Source organism: Rattus norvegicus, chromosome 6 (genome assembly GCF_021556685.1).
Source record: "Rattus norvegicus strain SHRSP/BbbUtx chromosome 6, alternate assembly SHRSP_T2T, whole genome shotgun sequence".
Taxonomy (NCBI): Eukaryota; Metazoa; Chordata; class Mammalia; order Rodentia; family Muridae; genus Rattus; species Rattus norvegicus.
Genome location: NC_141539.1, coordinates 106003106 through 106017543, shown reverse-complemented (window position 1 = coordinate 106017543; position 14438 = coordinate 106003106). Strand labels below are relative to the sequence as shown.

General features: G+C 45.6%; 4 pseudogenes across 1 annotated transcript; all 4 read left to right on the top strand.

Moving 5' to 3' along the window:
* Positions 1-2240: 2240 nt before the first annotated feature.
* Positions 2241-5146, top strand: LOC134479417 (pre-mRNA-splicing factor CWC22 homolog; annotated as a pseudogene). Its single transcript, XR_015622500.1, has one exon. The product of XR_015622500.1 is annotated as a pre-mRNA-splicing factor CWC22 homolog, transcript variant X2 (transcript).
* Positions 5147-8059: 2913 nt separating this feature from the next.
* On the top strand, positions 8060-8968 carry Dnajc17-ps1 (DnaJ heat shock protein family (Hsp40) member C17, pseudogene 1; annotated as a pseudogene).
* Positions 8969-9414: 446 nt separating this feature from the next.
* LOC134479437 (M-phase phosphoprotein 6-like) lies at positions 9415-10006 on the top strand (annotated as a pseudogene).
* A 3020-nt stretch (positions 10007-13026) lies between these two features.
* On the top strand, positions 13027-14049 carry LOC134479424 (ornithine decarboxylase-like; annotated as a pseudogene).
* The last annotated feature ends 389 nt before the right edge of the window (positions 14050-14438 follow it).

Genomic DNA, 14438 nt, shown 5'->3' with positions numbered 1-14438 from the left:
CGTAGGACATTGTATTATTTGTCTTGTTAAGTGTCACGCCCACCTCGGCCAGCAAGGAAGATGCAACACTGTCGGATTCTTCTCAACAGCCTTTATTTCAGGAACACCTCATTGTCGATACGGGGGACCCCGAGCAACAAAGGCACTCGCCTTATATACAAAACAGACTATGGCTGTATATTTGTCCTCTAGGGATTGGTGGAGCATGAAATACCTTATTAGCAGGAATATCACCATGGCCTTGTAGATGTGGGAGGTATGCCAACACGTGCACTGTACGGTTGTTTACCACAAACAACCACCGGATGTCAGCGCCATCTTTTTATCTATATGTGCCACTCCCTACAACTCCCCCTTTTTTGTTTTATAAAAAAACATTAGATAGAAGTAGTGGTCTGAGAGAGATCAGACATGCCTCACAGAGTGCCCAGCTCGGCCATGGCGAGCCAGTCTGCAGTTAGGACTGCACCCCAACGGCGAGAAATGAACTTATGCCTTAACACACCGTTCTGGGCTATACGTGTGTGTTTATTGGGGGAGAAACTGGGCAGAGGAGCATTTGACCAGCCTGTATGTTTAAACGGGGTGTAGCCACCTCTGTCTATGACTTGTCTAGATCAGGGTGTCACATCAATATTGCCATTGCTCCTGTCTTAGGTCGTACCTCTAGGAGACTTGGCCTTGCCCGTCATTGGGTTACCCTATTGCCACCAGGCCCCGTGTCTTAGGTTGGTCCAAGCCCGAGGAAAGTTGCCCGTCTCTGGATGAAATGACTTCACATGTTCATGACAAAAATGATCTAGGGCGAACTCTTCATTTTTTAAAGAGGGCAGCTATATGTTGGGAGACGCACCATTTTCAATGGCGATCATAGCCTGGTAAACAATCGCTTTGTGTCTAGCATGTTCTCGTTGTAAACGGCAGAAGAGCCATAGACATACTCCACATCCCAAGAGGACAATGGCCCCCCAGGCAAACATGCCAGCCCATTCCTTAAAAAAGGAAAAAGCATTAGTAATCCATGAGGTGAAATCTCCAAACGTGATGGGTTCCAATCTAGTGTTGTTAAGGACAGCAATTTGCATCAGCAATTGTCTCGATAGTTGCTCTGCTTTCATGGACCAGTTTCCTTTCAGGTAATTCGAGATTTCTTTGCCCTGTTGAGAATACTGAGAAAAATTAGCTTGCAAAGGACTAATGCATAAACCTCTAAGGGAGGAAACACAGGACAGCTGTGTCATATGATATAATGCTTCAATTTGTTCTTGGATTAAATCTATCCATTGATTAGCTAATAGAAAGCCAGATGCCAAGTGGGTAAGACTCTACGATAGGTAGAGTTATCTAGTGTGTGATTGCCTTGCCCCGGCCATGATGGAAAACTACAATTATGCATCATAATTAAAGTTGTGATGTTCAGATCAGCGGAATTATCGACTGATGTGTCTCTGCTGCCTGAAGAGGCTCCTTGGGTAACTTGTCTCAAAGCAGCCAGGATGGCCCCAGTGCCCATAGCACTACTGCTCATAGGATCTAACCAATTAGCCAATGTGGTCCTTCGCAGCCATATAGAAGGCTGGGAGGAATTTTTAAGAGTAAAACATAATGTACGCAACAAGGAAAGATTAGTGGCAGTATACCGTTGGGGCAATTCTCCATTTTGCACTATACAGGGAACATCACGCAAACAGGAGGTGGAGAAAAAAGTTGGCAAAACAGTAGAATTGCTATGAACTGGCATAGGTACTGGCCAGGATCTGGCAATAGCCCACAGCGTGAGTGAATCAACCTGGATTACCATTCCCAGCAATAATAGAGTGCATAGTTCTATCGTCAGGAGGAGCAGGAGGCAGTTTGCGAGTCAAACGCTCAGGTACCCAGATTGGATTGTCTTGATTCTGTTGAAAAACACAACAGCTCCCCTAGATCTCGAAAGCATGGGATCTGGGCCACACAATTCACCAGTTAAGACATCTTTTCACTTCACTTCTGTATTAGTCATAGGTGTAGTAGCAGCATGGCGATCCGCAGCAGAGCGGCCATGTGCATCCACAATTAAGAAATTTAGAGCTAGCGTCTGTTGCTGTAAAAATATATAAAATAGAAAAGAGTATTTGCTTTTACCCCGCTAGGTCCTCACTGTGGTGCCCCAAGATATCTGCTAGATATTTCGGCGGAAATACGGCCCAGCCACACACTTTCCTACACTCAAACCCTCACATGAAAGAACACACAACATCACTTCCGGTGTGATGGCGGTGCGGTGGAGCTTTAGGTGACGTGTGGAGACAGAAAACTGACAAGGAACTCAGACCATTGAGTACGCGTCACTTGAAAAAACCTGAAGAATCTGGTTTATCGTGTCAGCCGACAGCAGAAAATGAAAAGTAGTGTGGCACACATGAAATCCTCTGGTCACGACAGAAGGGAGAGCCACAATTCATACCACCGGAGGAGCTCCTCCCCAGAAGACAGATATACAGAACAAGACCGGTCCCCCCGGGATAGAGACTATTCTGATTACAGCCGGTCAGACTATGAGCGATGCAGAAGAGGATACTCTTACGATGACAGCATGGAATCACGAAGCAGGGACCGAGAGAAACGCAGAGAGAGAGAAAGAGACGCAGACCATCGGAAACGGTCCCGGAAATCCCCGTCTCCGGAAAGGAGGAGCCCAGACCGAGGAGTGAGCCAGAGTTCTACTCAGGAAGAACCCACATCGAAGAAGAAGAAGAAGGATGAGCAGGACCCGCTGCTCACCCGCACCGGGGGAGCGTATATTCCTCCTGCAAAGCTCAGGATGATGCAGGAGCAGATTACGGAAAAAAACAGCTTAGCATACCAGAGGATGAGCTGGGAGGCTCTGAAGAAATCCATCAATGGTCTCATCAACAAGGTCAACATCTCGAATATAAGCATCATTATCCAAGAGCTCCTTCAAGAGAACATCGTCAGAGGGAGAGGACTGCTGTCCAGATCTGTTCTGCAAGCACAGAGCGCTTCTCCCATCTTCACTCACCTTTATGCAGCTTTGGTGGCGATAATCAACTCAAAGTTCCCACAGATTGGAGAACTGATCCTCAAGAGACTAATTATTAATTTTCGAAAAGGATACCGAAGGAACGATAAGCAACTTTGCCTGACTGCTTCAAAATTTGTGGCACATCTTATTAATCAAAATGTGGCACATGAGGTTCTGTGCCTGGAGATGCTCACTTTGCTGCTAGAGAGACCAACAGATGACAGTGTTGAAGTAGCTATCGGCTTCCTCAAGGAGTGTGGTCTCAAATTAACCCAGGTGTCACCAAGGGGAATCAATGCAATCTTTGAACGCCTGCGAAACATTGTGCATGAGTCGAGATTGACAAAAGAGTCCAGTACATGATTGAAGTGATGTTTGCTGTACGGAAGGATGGATTCAAGGACTACCCTGTTATTCTGGAAGGACTTGACTTAGTGGAAGAGGATGATCAGTTTACACACATGCTCCCCTTGGAGGATGACTACAATCCAGAAGATGTTCTTAATGTTTTCAAGATGGATCCTAATTTTATGGAGAATGAAGAGAAGTACAAGGTTATTAAAAAAGAAATCCTTGATGAAGGAGACAGTGACTCAAACACAGACCAGGAAGCAGGAAGTAGTGAAGATGAGGAGGAGGAGGAAGACGAGGAGGAAGGAGAAGAGGAGGAAGGAGGACAAAAAGTAACTATCCATGATAAAACAGAAATCAACCTAGTCTCGTTTCGCCGTACAATATATCTTGCTATTCAGTCAAGTTTAGATTTTGAAGAATGTGCACACAAGTTGCTGAAAATGGAGTTTGCTGAGAGCCAAACAAAAGAACTCTGCAACATGATACTTGATTGCTGTGCCCAACAAAGAACCTATGAAAAATTTTTTGGCCTGTTAGCTGGGCGGTTTTGTATGCTGAAAAAAGAGTACATGGAATCATTTGAAAGTATATTCAAGGAACAGTACGACACCATCCACCGCCTAGAGACAAACAAATTGAGAAATGTTGCTAAGATGTTCGCTCACCTTTTATACACAGACTCACTTCCGTGGAGTGTTCTCGAGTGTATAAAGCTGAGTGAAGAGACGACGACATCATCCAGTAGGATTTTTGTCAAGATCTTCTTCCAGGAGCTGTGTGAATACATGGGTCTTCCTAAACTGAATGCGAGGTTAAAGGATGAAACTCTTCAACTGTTCTTTGAAGGACTGTTACCCCGAGACAACCCACGCAACACCCGGTTTGCCATCAACTTCTTCACTTCCATAGGTCTCGGAGGATTGACAGATGAACTTCGAGAACATCTGAAAAATACGCCCAAGGTCATCGTAGCCCAGAAAGCAGACGCTGAGCAGAAGAAACCGGTCCTGACATCTTCATCTTCAGAGTCTTCCTCGGGGTCTGATTCCTCTGACTCAGATTCTGACAGCAGCGAGAGCAGCTCAGAGTCCTCCAGTGAAGCGAGCAACTCCTCCTCCTCCAGCAGTCAGAGCTCTGCCTCAGCTAAAGGTACAAGAAAGAAAAGACAAGGAAAGGCCAGAGGTGAAGAAGTAGATAAGTTAGCCAGGAGCCACCAGGCACGTGACAGGCGGCGAGAAGGAGGCAGAGATGACCAAAGGCATCAGGAAGGGAGGACTGAGAGAGCAAGGTCTGAAAGACACAGAGCTCAGAACTCACGAGATGCAGACTGGCGAGATCCCCCAGCAAAGCACATGGAGGACAGAAGTCATGAGAATAGTTACAGCAGAGTTGGCAATGGCCGAGAACAAGGCTCGCACAGAGAGCCAGAAGACAGGCATGCCGAGCCAAAGAAGAAGCGGCGAGAGAGAAGAGATACTTTTTCTGAAAATGAGAAGCAAAGAACCCGAAATCAGGACAGTGATAATGTTAGAAGAAAAGATCGCTCCAAGTCAAGAGAGAGGAGTAGGAAGCCTTCTGGTCATAAAGGAGATGATGACGACAGGTATCAGAACGGTGCTGAGAGATGCTGGGAAAAACCTAGCAGATACGCTGAACATTCTAGAGAATCAAAGAGAAGTCAGGACCGGAGGAGAGAAAAGTCTCCAACAAAACACAAATAACTCTAATGACAACTGGACTCGCCTTACATTCAGTCCAATGTCCTTTTTACATTGATGGATTTTATAGAGAACTCTGTATAAAGTACCTGTTTGTAAATTGTAAAGATTTTTTTGACATGTTTTATACTTGATATATCTCAAGGTTCTTTGTGTAAAATCATAAAGAAAAGGGACTCAACAAAGGGGTAAATCTTATGTTTTGTGAATAAAAGGAAAAAATGTTCATTGAATCATTAAAAAAAAAAGAACACACAACACAATAATCTTAGATCCAATTGGTAAGATAGAATTGCCCACTCAAACATGCAAAGCCCGGTACCATCCATCCCTTGAGAACATTAACAACAACCTGTAAATACACAGAGCAGAATCTTAATATCACCTGCCATGGCTTCTCACCTCTCTCAGTCTCCCCTTCTTCTCTAGTGAGAACTAATAACAAAAGGATGGAGAGATGGTTAGGACCTGGGTGTTAGATGCCAAGTGGCTGACATAAGCATTGTAACCGGTTCACCTGGGACTTTCAGGACCTCAGTAGCAGCCCATTACCAAACTGTCACACTGGGTTAAAGGCCCATGGAAAAGAAAAGATTAATCCTGACCTTGGCCACAGCCAAAGCCTGAATTCTAAATTTTGACTGGCAAAACAAAGTTCTTCACAGTTTGTTGTAGATTCTTTTTGAAACCATTTAGGGGCTTCCCTGCACCCCAACCTGGGGAATTTGGATCACAGGGGAAGGAACTGGCTGCTGAGGGGATAGGATCAAAGGCACTGTCCATGTAGACAGACTCTTCTCTTAGAATAGGGACAGGGGATAAGGGGAGGGAGGCAGGCTCTCTCAAAGAAAGTTCTCTTAATGCACTCTTTTTGTTGTCAAAGCATCAGCCCTGGCCAACCGACCCTTTACCTTGAAACTCTTTTCCAGCTGGCTCAGGCCCCTGCCCATGCACAGACTGCAGCTTGCTTGCCCATCAGCCCCACACTTCCCTACTCTGCGCTGTCCCTTCCTTAGATCTGTGAATGTTTAAGCAACAGGAGAATTTTTCTTCAGGATCTAAGATAAAGCTTTTAGGTTCTGATAATGCCTGCTTCAGACAGGGTCACTCGCTAACCTGGAGTACTTCATACACAACTGTTAACAGCAGCTAGACTGGACAAGTGGAGCAAAGGGAGGAGAATCTCTCCTTGGTAAGGAGGCTCAAGAGAGAAAGATAAAACTCCCTGGCAGAAAACCATTTTTCTCAAGCAAATTATTTTTAACTTCTAAGTTAAGCACCAAGAGGACCAAGTAAAACTCTTTGACGAATGAAGTAAATAGTTCCGTGATTAAGTTTCCAGTTATAAAGATCAGAGGAGGAGAAAGGCCAATACTGAAGGGGCTGCATCCCATTGCCTGGACCAGGGGGAGGTCTATAAGCCCGCAAGGGAAAAACAAGAATCTGGCCAGTAGAGGAGTCAGGGGTGAGTGCTAGCCAACTTTGCATCCCCTGGGCCGGACCTCCAGAGGGGCAGAGGATTCAGGAGGTTGGACAGCTTAAGTGCACAAAGGCGAGGCTACTGTTGAGTCAGGCTCTGTGGGGCTCCAAGCCCTGCAGCTTCGGGTACCTCTAGCCGAAAACCCACTCCCCGCTTCTTCTTCCTGTGGAGCAGAGGTCATAAGGCTGCTGGGGAGGAAATGGGGCATAAATACGGGGGAGGAGCTGGCCATTCAGGAGGCTCCCCCACCTCAGGATAGATCTTAGGAGGAGCAGAGGGTACTGAGGATTTTGAACCGGGTTTGCCAGACCTAGATGTAAGGTTTCTGGTCCAGGTGTGCTCCCATTTTTTCCTGAAAAACAATAGCTTTAACAAAGAATCATAGTCAGGTCAAAAGAGCCCCCAGGGGGCCAGCCGACACAGAAAGTTGGCCACTCAGAGGTGCACAAAGTCTGCCACTTTCCCTTCTTAACTTCAACTGCCATATTATGTGCTCTGTCCCTAACTTGTCCAATAATGTAACATCAGGCTTACGGGAGTCATTACTGTCTGTCCTATCATCACAAAAAAACACTAAACAAACAAACAACAGACAACACAAAGAAACCACAATAGCCAGACAACAACTGCTGTGCCTAGTCCACAGGCACCAGCCAAAAGCAGTTTCAGATGAAGAGGTCTTTGAAGTTTCTCTTCCAAGAGGAACACAGAACCTCTTCTACCCAATAGGAGACCACCAGGCGTCCCTGGCTCTCCTGTTGCCCTGAAGCATCCCTCAGCGTGCATGTTGTGGTCCTCCCGACACGTCTGTTGACCACAGCTTCTGAGCTTTACAGCTCCGAAAGCGGCGGCGAAACCAAAGCGCTTTTCAGATACTAACCAGAACCAGAACAGAGATACAGACAGCGGCCGCACACTCAGACACAATTGGGGACCCCCTTACCTCCAAGAAGGTCTTTGAAGTTGTGGGTGGTTGCGAGATCCCGGACGAGCCCCTAAATGAAAGACCATGGGGTGGGGAAGACCCCCACTCAAATCTCGAGACGACGCAACCCCCCAAGAACTCATGAGAAACGAGTCTTGATGTAATAAACAAGAGGGATATTTGAGGAACTAGAGCTCTGGGAACAACACATATCTTACACAGGAGACAGAGGAGTCAACCCTAAGCCCTATTAGGGGAAGGTATTTATAGGGAAAATTACATAGGTAGTTGGCAACAGTCACAGAGAGCAATTTCATTGGTTTGTAACTTGGGCTGAGTTCAACTCTAGGCCACCCTGCTTCTGGGGCAAGTTGACCCTAATTCTCTTTTTTCTCAGGACTGTTGAGTCAGGCCTTATCGAAGCCAGATGATTTGGGATGGCTATAGACAGGCTAAATCCCCAAAACATGTTATGTGAGGTGCTTCAGTGTGAGGTGCACTTGTCCTCACAGCAGGGTCAGTGGGGGATAGTTTAAAATCTTTATTCTTTCAGAATCATGGCAGTGATCAAAGAGCTAGTACAAATGGATCTCTACCTGTTGCAGGGCGTCGAAGAGGTGACAGACAAAGAGGTGAAGAAGGCCTACAGACAAAAAGCACTCTCCTGCCACCCAGATAAAAATCTAGATAACCCCAGAGCAGCTGAACTCTTCCACGAGCTGTCCCAGGCCTTGGAGGTACTGACTGATGCTGCAGCCAGGGCTGCCTATGACAAGGAGAGGAAAGCCAGGAAGCAGGCTGCAGAGAGGACCCAGAGACTTGACGAGAACAGGAAGAAACTGAAGCTCGACCTGGAGGCCAGGGAGTGGGAGACCCAGGCCCAGGGTACTGAGGAAGAGGAGGAGAGCAGGAACACCACCACACTAGAGCAGGAGATGGCTCGATTACGAGAAGAGGGTTCCCGTCAGTTGGAAGAGCAGCAATGGCTGATCCAGGAGCAGATCCGCCAGGACCGAGAACAGAGGCTGAGAGGAAGAACAGAAAATAGAGAAGGCAAAAGAAACCCCAAACTAAAGCTTAAGTGGACGTGCAAGAAGGAGGATGAGTCCCAAGGGGGCTACTCCAGAGACCTCCTCCTGAGGCTTTTATATAAGTATGGGGAGGTTCTCAACTTGGTCGTTTCCGGAAGGAAGCCAGGCAATGTCATAGTGGAGATTGCAACTGTCAGAGCTGCGGAGTTGGCCGTCAGAAATGAAGTGGGCCTGGCTGACAACCCTCTGAAGGTTTCCTGGTTGGAGGGACAGCCCCAGGGCACGGTGGACCCCAGTCCCCCAGGACTGTCGAAGGGCTCAGTGTTGTCAGAAAGGGAATATAAGAGTCTGGTCATGATGGGCATGCGTCAGGCCACTGAGTGACGGCAGCTGATGGCGCAGATGCAGCAGGAAGATGAGGTGGGGCCCACGTAGCCCGACTTCAGCCTTCCTACCCCACACCGTTTTCTGAGTCATCACCAATAAACTTTTTAAAAAACAAACAAAAAGAAAACCAAATATGTATAATATGTAATGGATAATTTCTAAATCTGATGGCCTGTTGCATTTGAATAAAGTTAATTCGTTGTTATCAGGGACAAATTCAACAGTCCCTATAGGCAAAATAACCCTGCATTCAACGAATCAGTAATTACGTTAAGAGGTTCAGGATATTCCAATACCATAAGGATAGCATGCAATTCTGACTTCTGAATTGATGTGGACTTTTGACCACCATGCTTATTTTATCTGACTTACATCCTGCCATACCCATCTTGTTTACATCAGAATAAAAAGTTAGCACAGAACACAACATCTTGCTCTCCTCTTGACCCTGCGCAAGCGCAGTACAGCGGGAAGCCTCTGAAAATGTATCCAACATGGCGTCGGAGCAGAAGACGAAGTTATCCACAAACCTGCTGCGCATGAAGTTCATGCAGAGGGGCCTGGACTCGGAAAACCAGAAACAGCTAGAAGAGGAGGAACGGAAGACGATCAGGGATGAGACCTGGTACCTGGATTTGCCGGAGTTGAAGGAGAAGGAGAGCTTCATCATAGAAGAGCAGAGCTTCTCCCTGTGTGAAGACCTTCTCTATGGAAGGATGCCTTTCAGAGGCTTTAATCCTGAAGTTGAGAAGTTCATGCTTCAGATGAATTCCAGGAACAGAGTGGCGGCGGCAGAAGAGGAGGAGACTGTAGAGGCTGACGTGTCGGAGGAAGAAATGGCAAGAAGATATGAGACTTTGGGGGGTTGGGGATTTAGCTCAGTGGTAGAGTGCTTGCCTAGCAACCGCAAGACCCTGAGTTCGGTCCCCAGCTCCGAAAAAAAAAAAAAAAAAAAGATATGAGACTTTGGAGGGAACAATTGGGAAAATGTTTGCCAAGAATAGGGACTGAGCCAATGATGAAGAAGATGAAAATGGAAATATAGAAGCCATGAAAATTTAGATGTTCTTAAAGCCCGAAGACTAATATGGACGCCTCTGATGCAGTGGATGCTGTGAGAACAGCATGGTCTGAACTCACCCTCCTGTCCTCGGTACTGGTCCCTTCTAAGGGATGCCTAGGGTTGGAAATGTGCTGTTCTTGAGACAGAAGGAGGATAGACGTTCTACATCCTTTTGACGGCATTCGGGGCTTCACATATGTGGGTACACGCCGCTCCCTTGACTTTTGGCCTGATTCTGTGTGAGTATACACACAGACAGGGCACACACCTACACCTGCTCTCAGTTACTCTCCAGGAATGAGGATTGGAGACTAATTCTTGCCTTGGTTTTAATGCCCTTACGTTTATATTTTACTTTTTGAATCATGTCAAGCCAATTCATTTGCTTTGGATTTCAGTATTTGAGAACTTTGAGAAGTGATTGACCAGGAACAGACATGGCTCTCCAGCCCAGAGTATCTGCATGCTCTTAGGTCTTTATGTATAGAATTGTGGGGTTTATGTATTTTAAACAGTCATCTGGGTCATTTTTTAATGTTCCATAATAAATGTGTCTCATATAAAAAAGTCGATACCTCTGGAGTTGTTACTACTTCCTAACAATTATGGTAATGATGGAAAATAGTTGATTTTTAAAATGCTTCAAAATCTGGCATTTCCACCAGTCACCAGGTGAGGTCACTGTCAGGAATAGCATCAGTAGCAGGCACATGCTATAGAGACACTGGGAAGAATGCTTGCGTTTCTGCAGGCCTAAGAAAATCTTGTGGGACTGCACTCACTCACACATCACCCTTTTGTGCCTGTGCTGCCCCCTGCTCTTCCCAGCCCCTTGTCTCCCTGAGGCATTTGGGCACCTGGTAGTGAAAGCACGGGGAGCAGGGCAGGGTTGCACTTTCCCTTCCAGTCTATTTCTTTCCCCCTTTTCATCATGGGTACATTCCCAGTCTCATTCACCGAGCCTGAACATTGTTCTCTGCTTGGCTCTTCTTTCCAAGCATTTCAAATTCTAGTCACAAACTCTACGTGCATAGTCAAGTCTGTCATCTTTTCTAGCAGAAGAGAATTGAGTGAACTTTGAGTTTTCAGCTTTCACTCCAAACTTCCAGAATAGTTTATGAACATACAAAGCAAAATCAAAAATCTCCTCCAGTTACACAGTAGGATAGCACCCAGCAACACTACCTGCCATTTTATCCACTTCCTTCAGTAACATTGCTCACCCCTGAGAATCTACAGTTCCCTCTACCACATTAGGAGCAGAGTTACCCATTATGACTAAGGCACTTTGGGTGCCACCTGTAGGCATAAATGTTTTGAAACCTCCTCTTAACCTCTCCTCTAGCCCACCACAGAGCAGGCGTAATGGCAGAGAAAAGTTATTAGGATGTGGGGAAGTGGACCGGCTCAGCAGTCTTTCTCTGGATTGAGCTCCCTCTCCTTGGGCAGCTGTTCAATCCCAGAGTAAACACCAAATACAACTCAGCAGCCACAGTCCAGTCCTCAAGGCAGGCAGAAAACAGGATCGAACCAGCAGCCACAGTCCAGTCCTGCCAGCAAGCAGACACCAGGCAGCTGTACCTAAATCCTGAAGAAACCACCAGGCTGGCCACCAACCTGAGGTTAGGCCACAGAGGTGACAAACTGGTGCTGGAACCTCACGAGCAGTTCTTGGGCAAGCTTCTCTCCATGGCAGCTGTATCACAGGTTGAGCTCAACCACGCTATGTAAGGGGAACCAATACATGCAGTGTCCTTACTGAAGAATGGCCATGTGGAGCAAACCAGTGCTCATCTCCCACAGTCTGTGGGGTCAGATTTATACTCCTTCATCAGGAGCCCTTTTACCTGTCTGCTATATCCAAACACCCTTTCACCTGTGTCCGCTTCAGAAGAAGTCTATGACGTGTTTCCTTAGCAAGACATCCTTTTACCTGTGTGCCGGAGCAAATCATTTGGCAAAATGACCTAGAAGTTTCCTCTTCATATCTCCCTGTTTCTTTAAGAATTGTCCCTTTTTTCCTATTATTAGTGATCAACCCGCAATGGGAATTAATGTAAAAACCATCATATTTTCAGTAAAAGCCACATGTATAGAATAGATAAATACTTAACAAAACCTCATGGTTGTATCAATATACAGTATTTAAAGAACCACCTTAGGTTCCTATCAATATACGGTACTTCAGAACAATTTAAAATTTCCATCAAAATATAATGCAAACAAAAACTTAAATAGCTTTGCATATGTAATGGTAAGACAAATATCTGAAATTTCTAAGAACATAATTAAAAAATACATTAAATTTCTAATATATAATAATTCAAATAAAATGATTTTTAAATGTTTATCAATCCCTGGTCATAACCAATAATAACCTTTCATCCTAGGTAACAATTATATCACATTAAATGACCAAACCTATACACCCCACATTAAGTGACTAGAGCGACGATCTTCATAAAACTGCTTCCTGCTAAATTGGGGTGAACAATTCCTGTATGGGCCCCAAGGGAGAAAAAAATGGTTAGTTTGGGAAAAGGTAGCTGTAGCATTGGTTGCCCAATCTGTCTTTCTAGTTTCTGTGCTAGCCCTTTTGAAGTTGATTTGCATGCACAGGTAGAAGAATCATTAACTGACACAGTCTGGGAATCACCTGGGCTTGGTGAAGACACTGTCTCAGCTCACAAGAGGTTTCTATTAGTCAGATCTAAACTGTAAAAGGTTCTGTTCCTACCCATAGCTTTTCAATTCTGTATATACAGAAGCATAAACACATCCCCTGGATTCTATTACTGGGTTCCCTTCCCATGTCAACACATCCTTGCATTGCTTGGCCTAGTTACTCAGGTTTCTCAATAACCTCTTCGAGGTGTTGTTCCATTTTCACCAACATTAAGAATATTGAGGGACAGACCCTGCAGACATCACCAACAGCCACCCTAGCCAGAAGCTCGGCGCCACCTCGGATCAGCATCAGCAAATGGCTGGATGATCCTCAGGGTCTGGTGCAGTCCTCACCTTGGGTCTGTCCAACAGTGACCCAGTGCTGTTTTCCGCAGGCATATCAAGAACCATGAGCAGCTTTACTAAGGAAAACTTTGGTTGCCATATCCTTGAGGAAGGCTTTACTGCCAAGGACATTCTACAGCAAAAGAAAAAAAGAAAAAAAAAGAAAGAACTCTTCCCTGACAATAAGGAAGCTTTCTATATATCACACCTCGAAGAGATTCTAAAGCAGCATCTGAGGTGGCTAAAAGCTCTTGCCTTGTGACTCCCTTCCACAGACAAGTGGAACGACAGCAGAGCTCTAGCTGCAAGTGGGAGAGGATTTGACTGTGCAAGCAAGAGTGGCATTCAGTTGGTGTAGAGGCTTGGGTGCCCCCAGAGAGCATTACCTATGCAAATCCTTGTAACCAAGTGTCTCAAGTCAAGTATGCCGCCACTAGTGGAGTCCACATTAGGACCTTGTCAGTGAAATTGAATTGATGGAAGTCACCAGAGCACATCCAAAGGCAAAGTTGGTTTTACATATGGACGTTGACACTTCCAGAGCCTTTTGTCGCCTCAATGTCAAGTTTGTTGCCACACTTAAAACCAGAAGGCTTCTCATGGAACAGGCAAAAGACCATCAGCTTCCATGAGGGCAGTAGATGTACTGACCCTGAGACCTTCATGCAGGCAGCATCACACACCCGCTGTGTCTTTGACATGGAATGAGAAGTTGGTTTCAGCATGGATCTGCTTGAAATTGGTGGTGGCTCTCCTGGATCTGAAGATACAAAGCTTAAATTTGAAGGGAACACAGTGTAATCCACCCAGCTGTGGACGAGGACTTGCCATCCGACTCTGGAGTGAGAACCATAGCTGAGCCGGGCAGATACTGTGTCTCCTCTGCTTTCACAGTTGCAGTCGACATCATTGCCCAGTGAAAGTGTGGAAGGAGCAGCCTGTTCTGATGATGAAGAGGAGTCAATGACCAAGCCTTCATGTATTCTGTGAATGGTGGAGAGTGTATGGGTCGTTTACCTGCATTCCTTATGATCATGCACATAGGAAGGCCTAGGGCAGAAGATTTACTCATCCAGCATCTGGGGAAAATCATGAAGGGTACCCAACTGGTCCCTACAGATCTGTATCTTTGGTGGTTGAATTGTTTGTTAGACTTTATAACCCAGATAACTAGTGGGTCTCCCCTTTATTTTTTCTGGAGCAATCTGTAATACCAAGTATAGTAGAATCTTTTGTTTTACCATGTTCCCTAACCCATCTTTATCAGAATCAGCCAACAGAATGTCTTCTGTAAAATGGTAAATGAGAGATGGAGGGAATTGCTTACAAATAATTGTGAATGGTTGTTACACAAAAATATGACAAAGTTGGACTATTTAACATTCCCTTTGGACAAACTTTGCAGTTTTCTCTTTAGGGGATGACTATTATTCGAACTAGGTA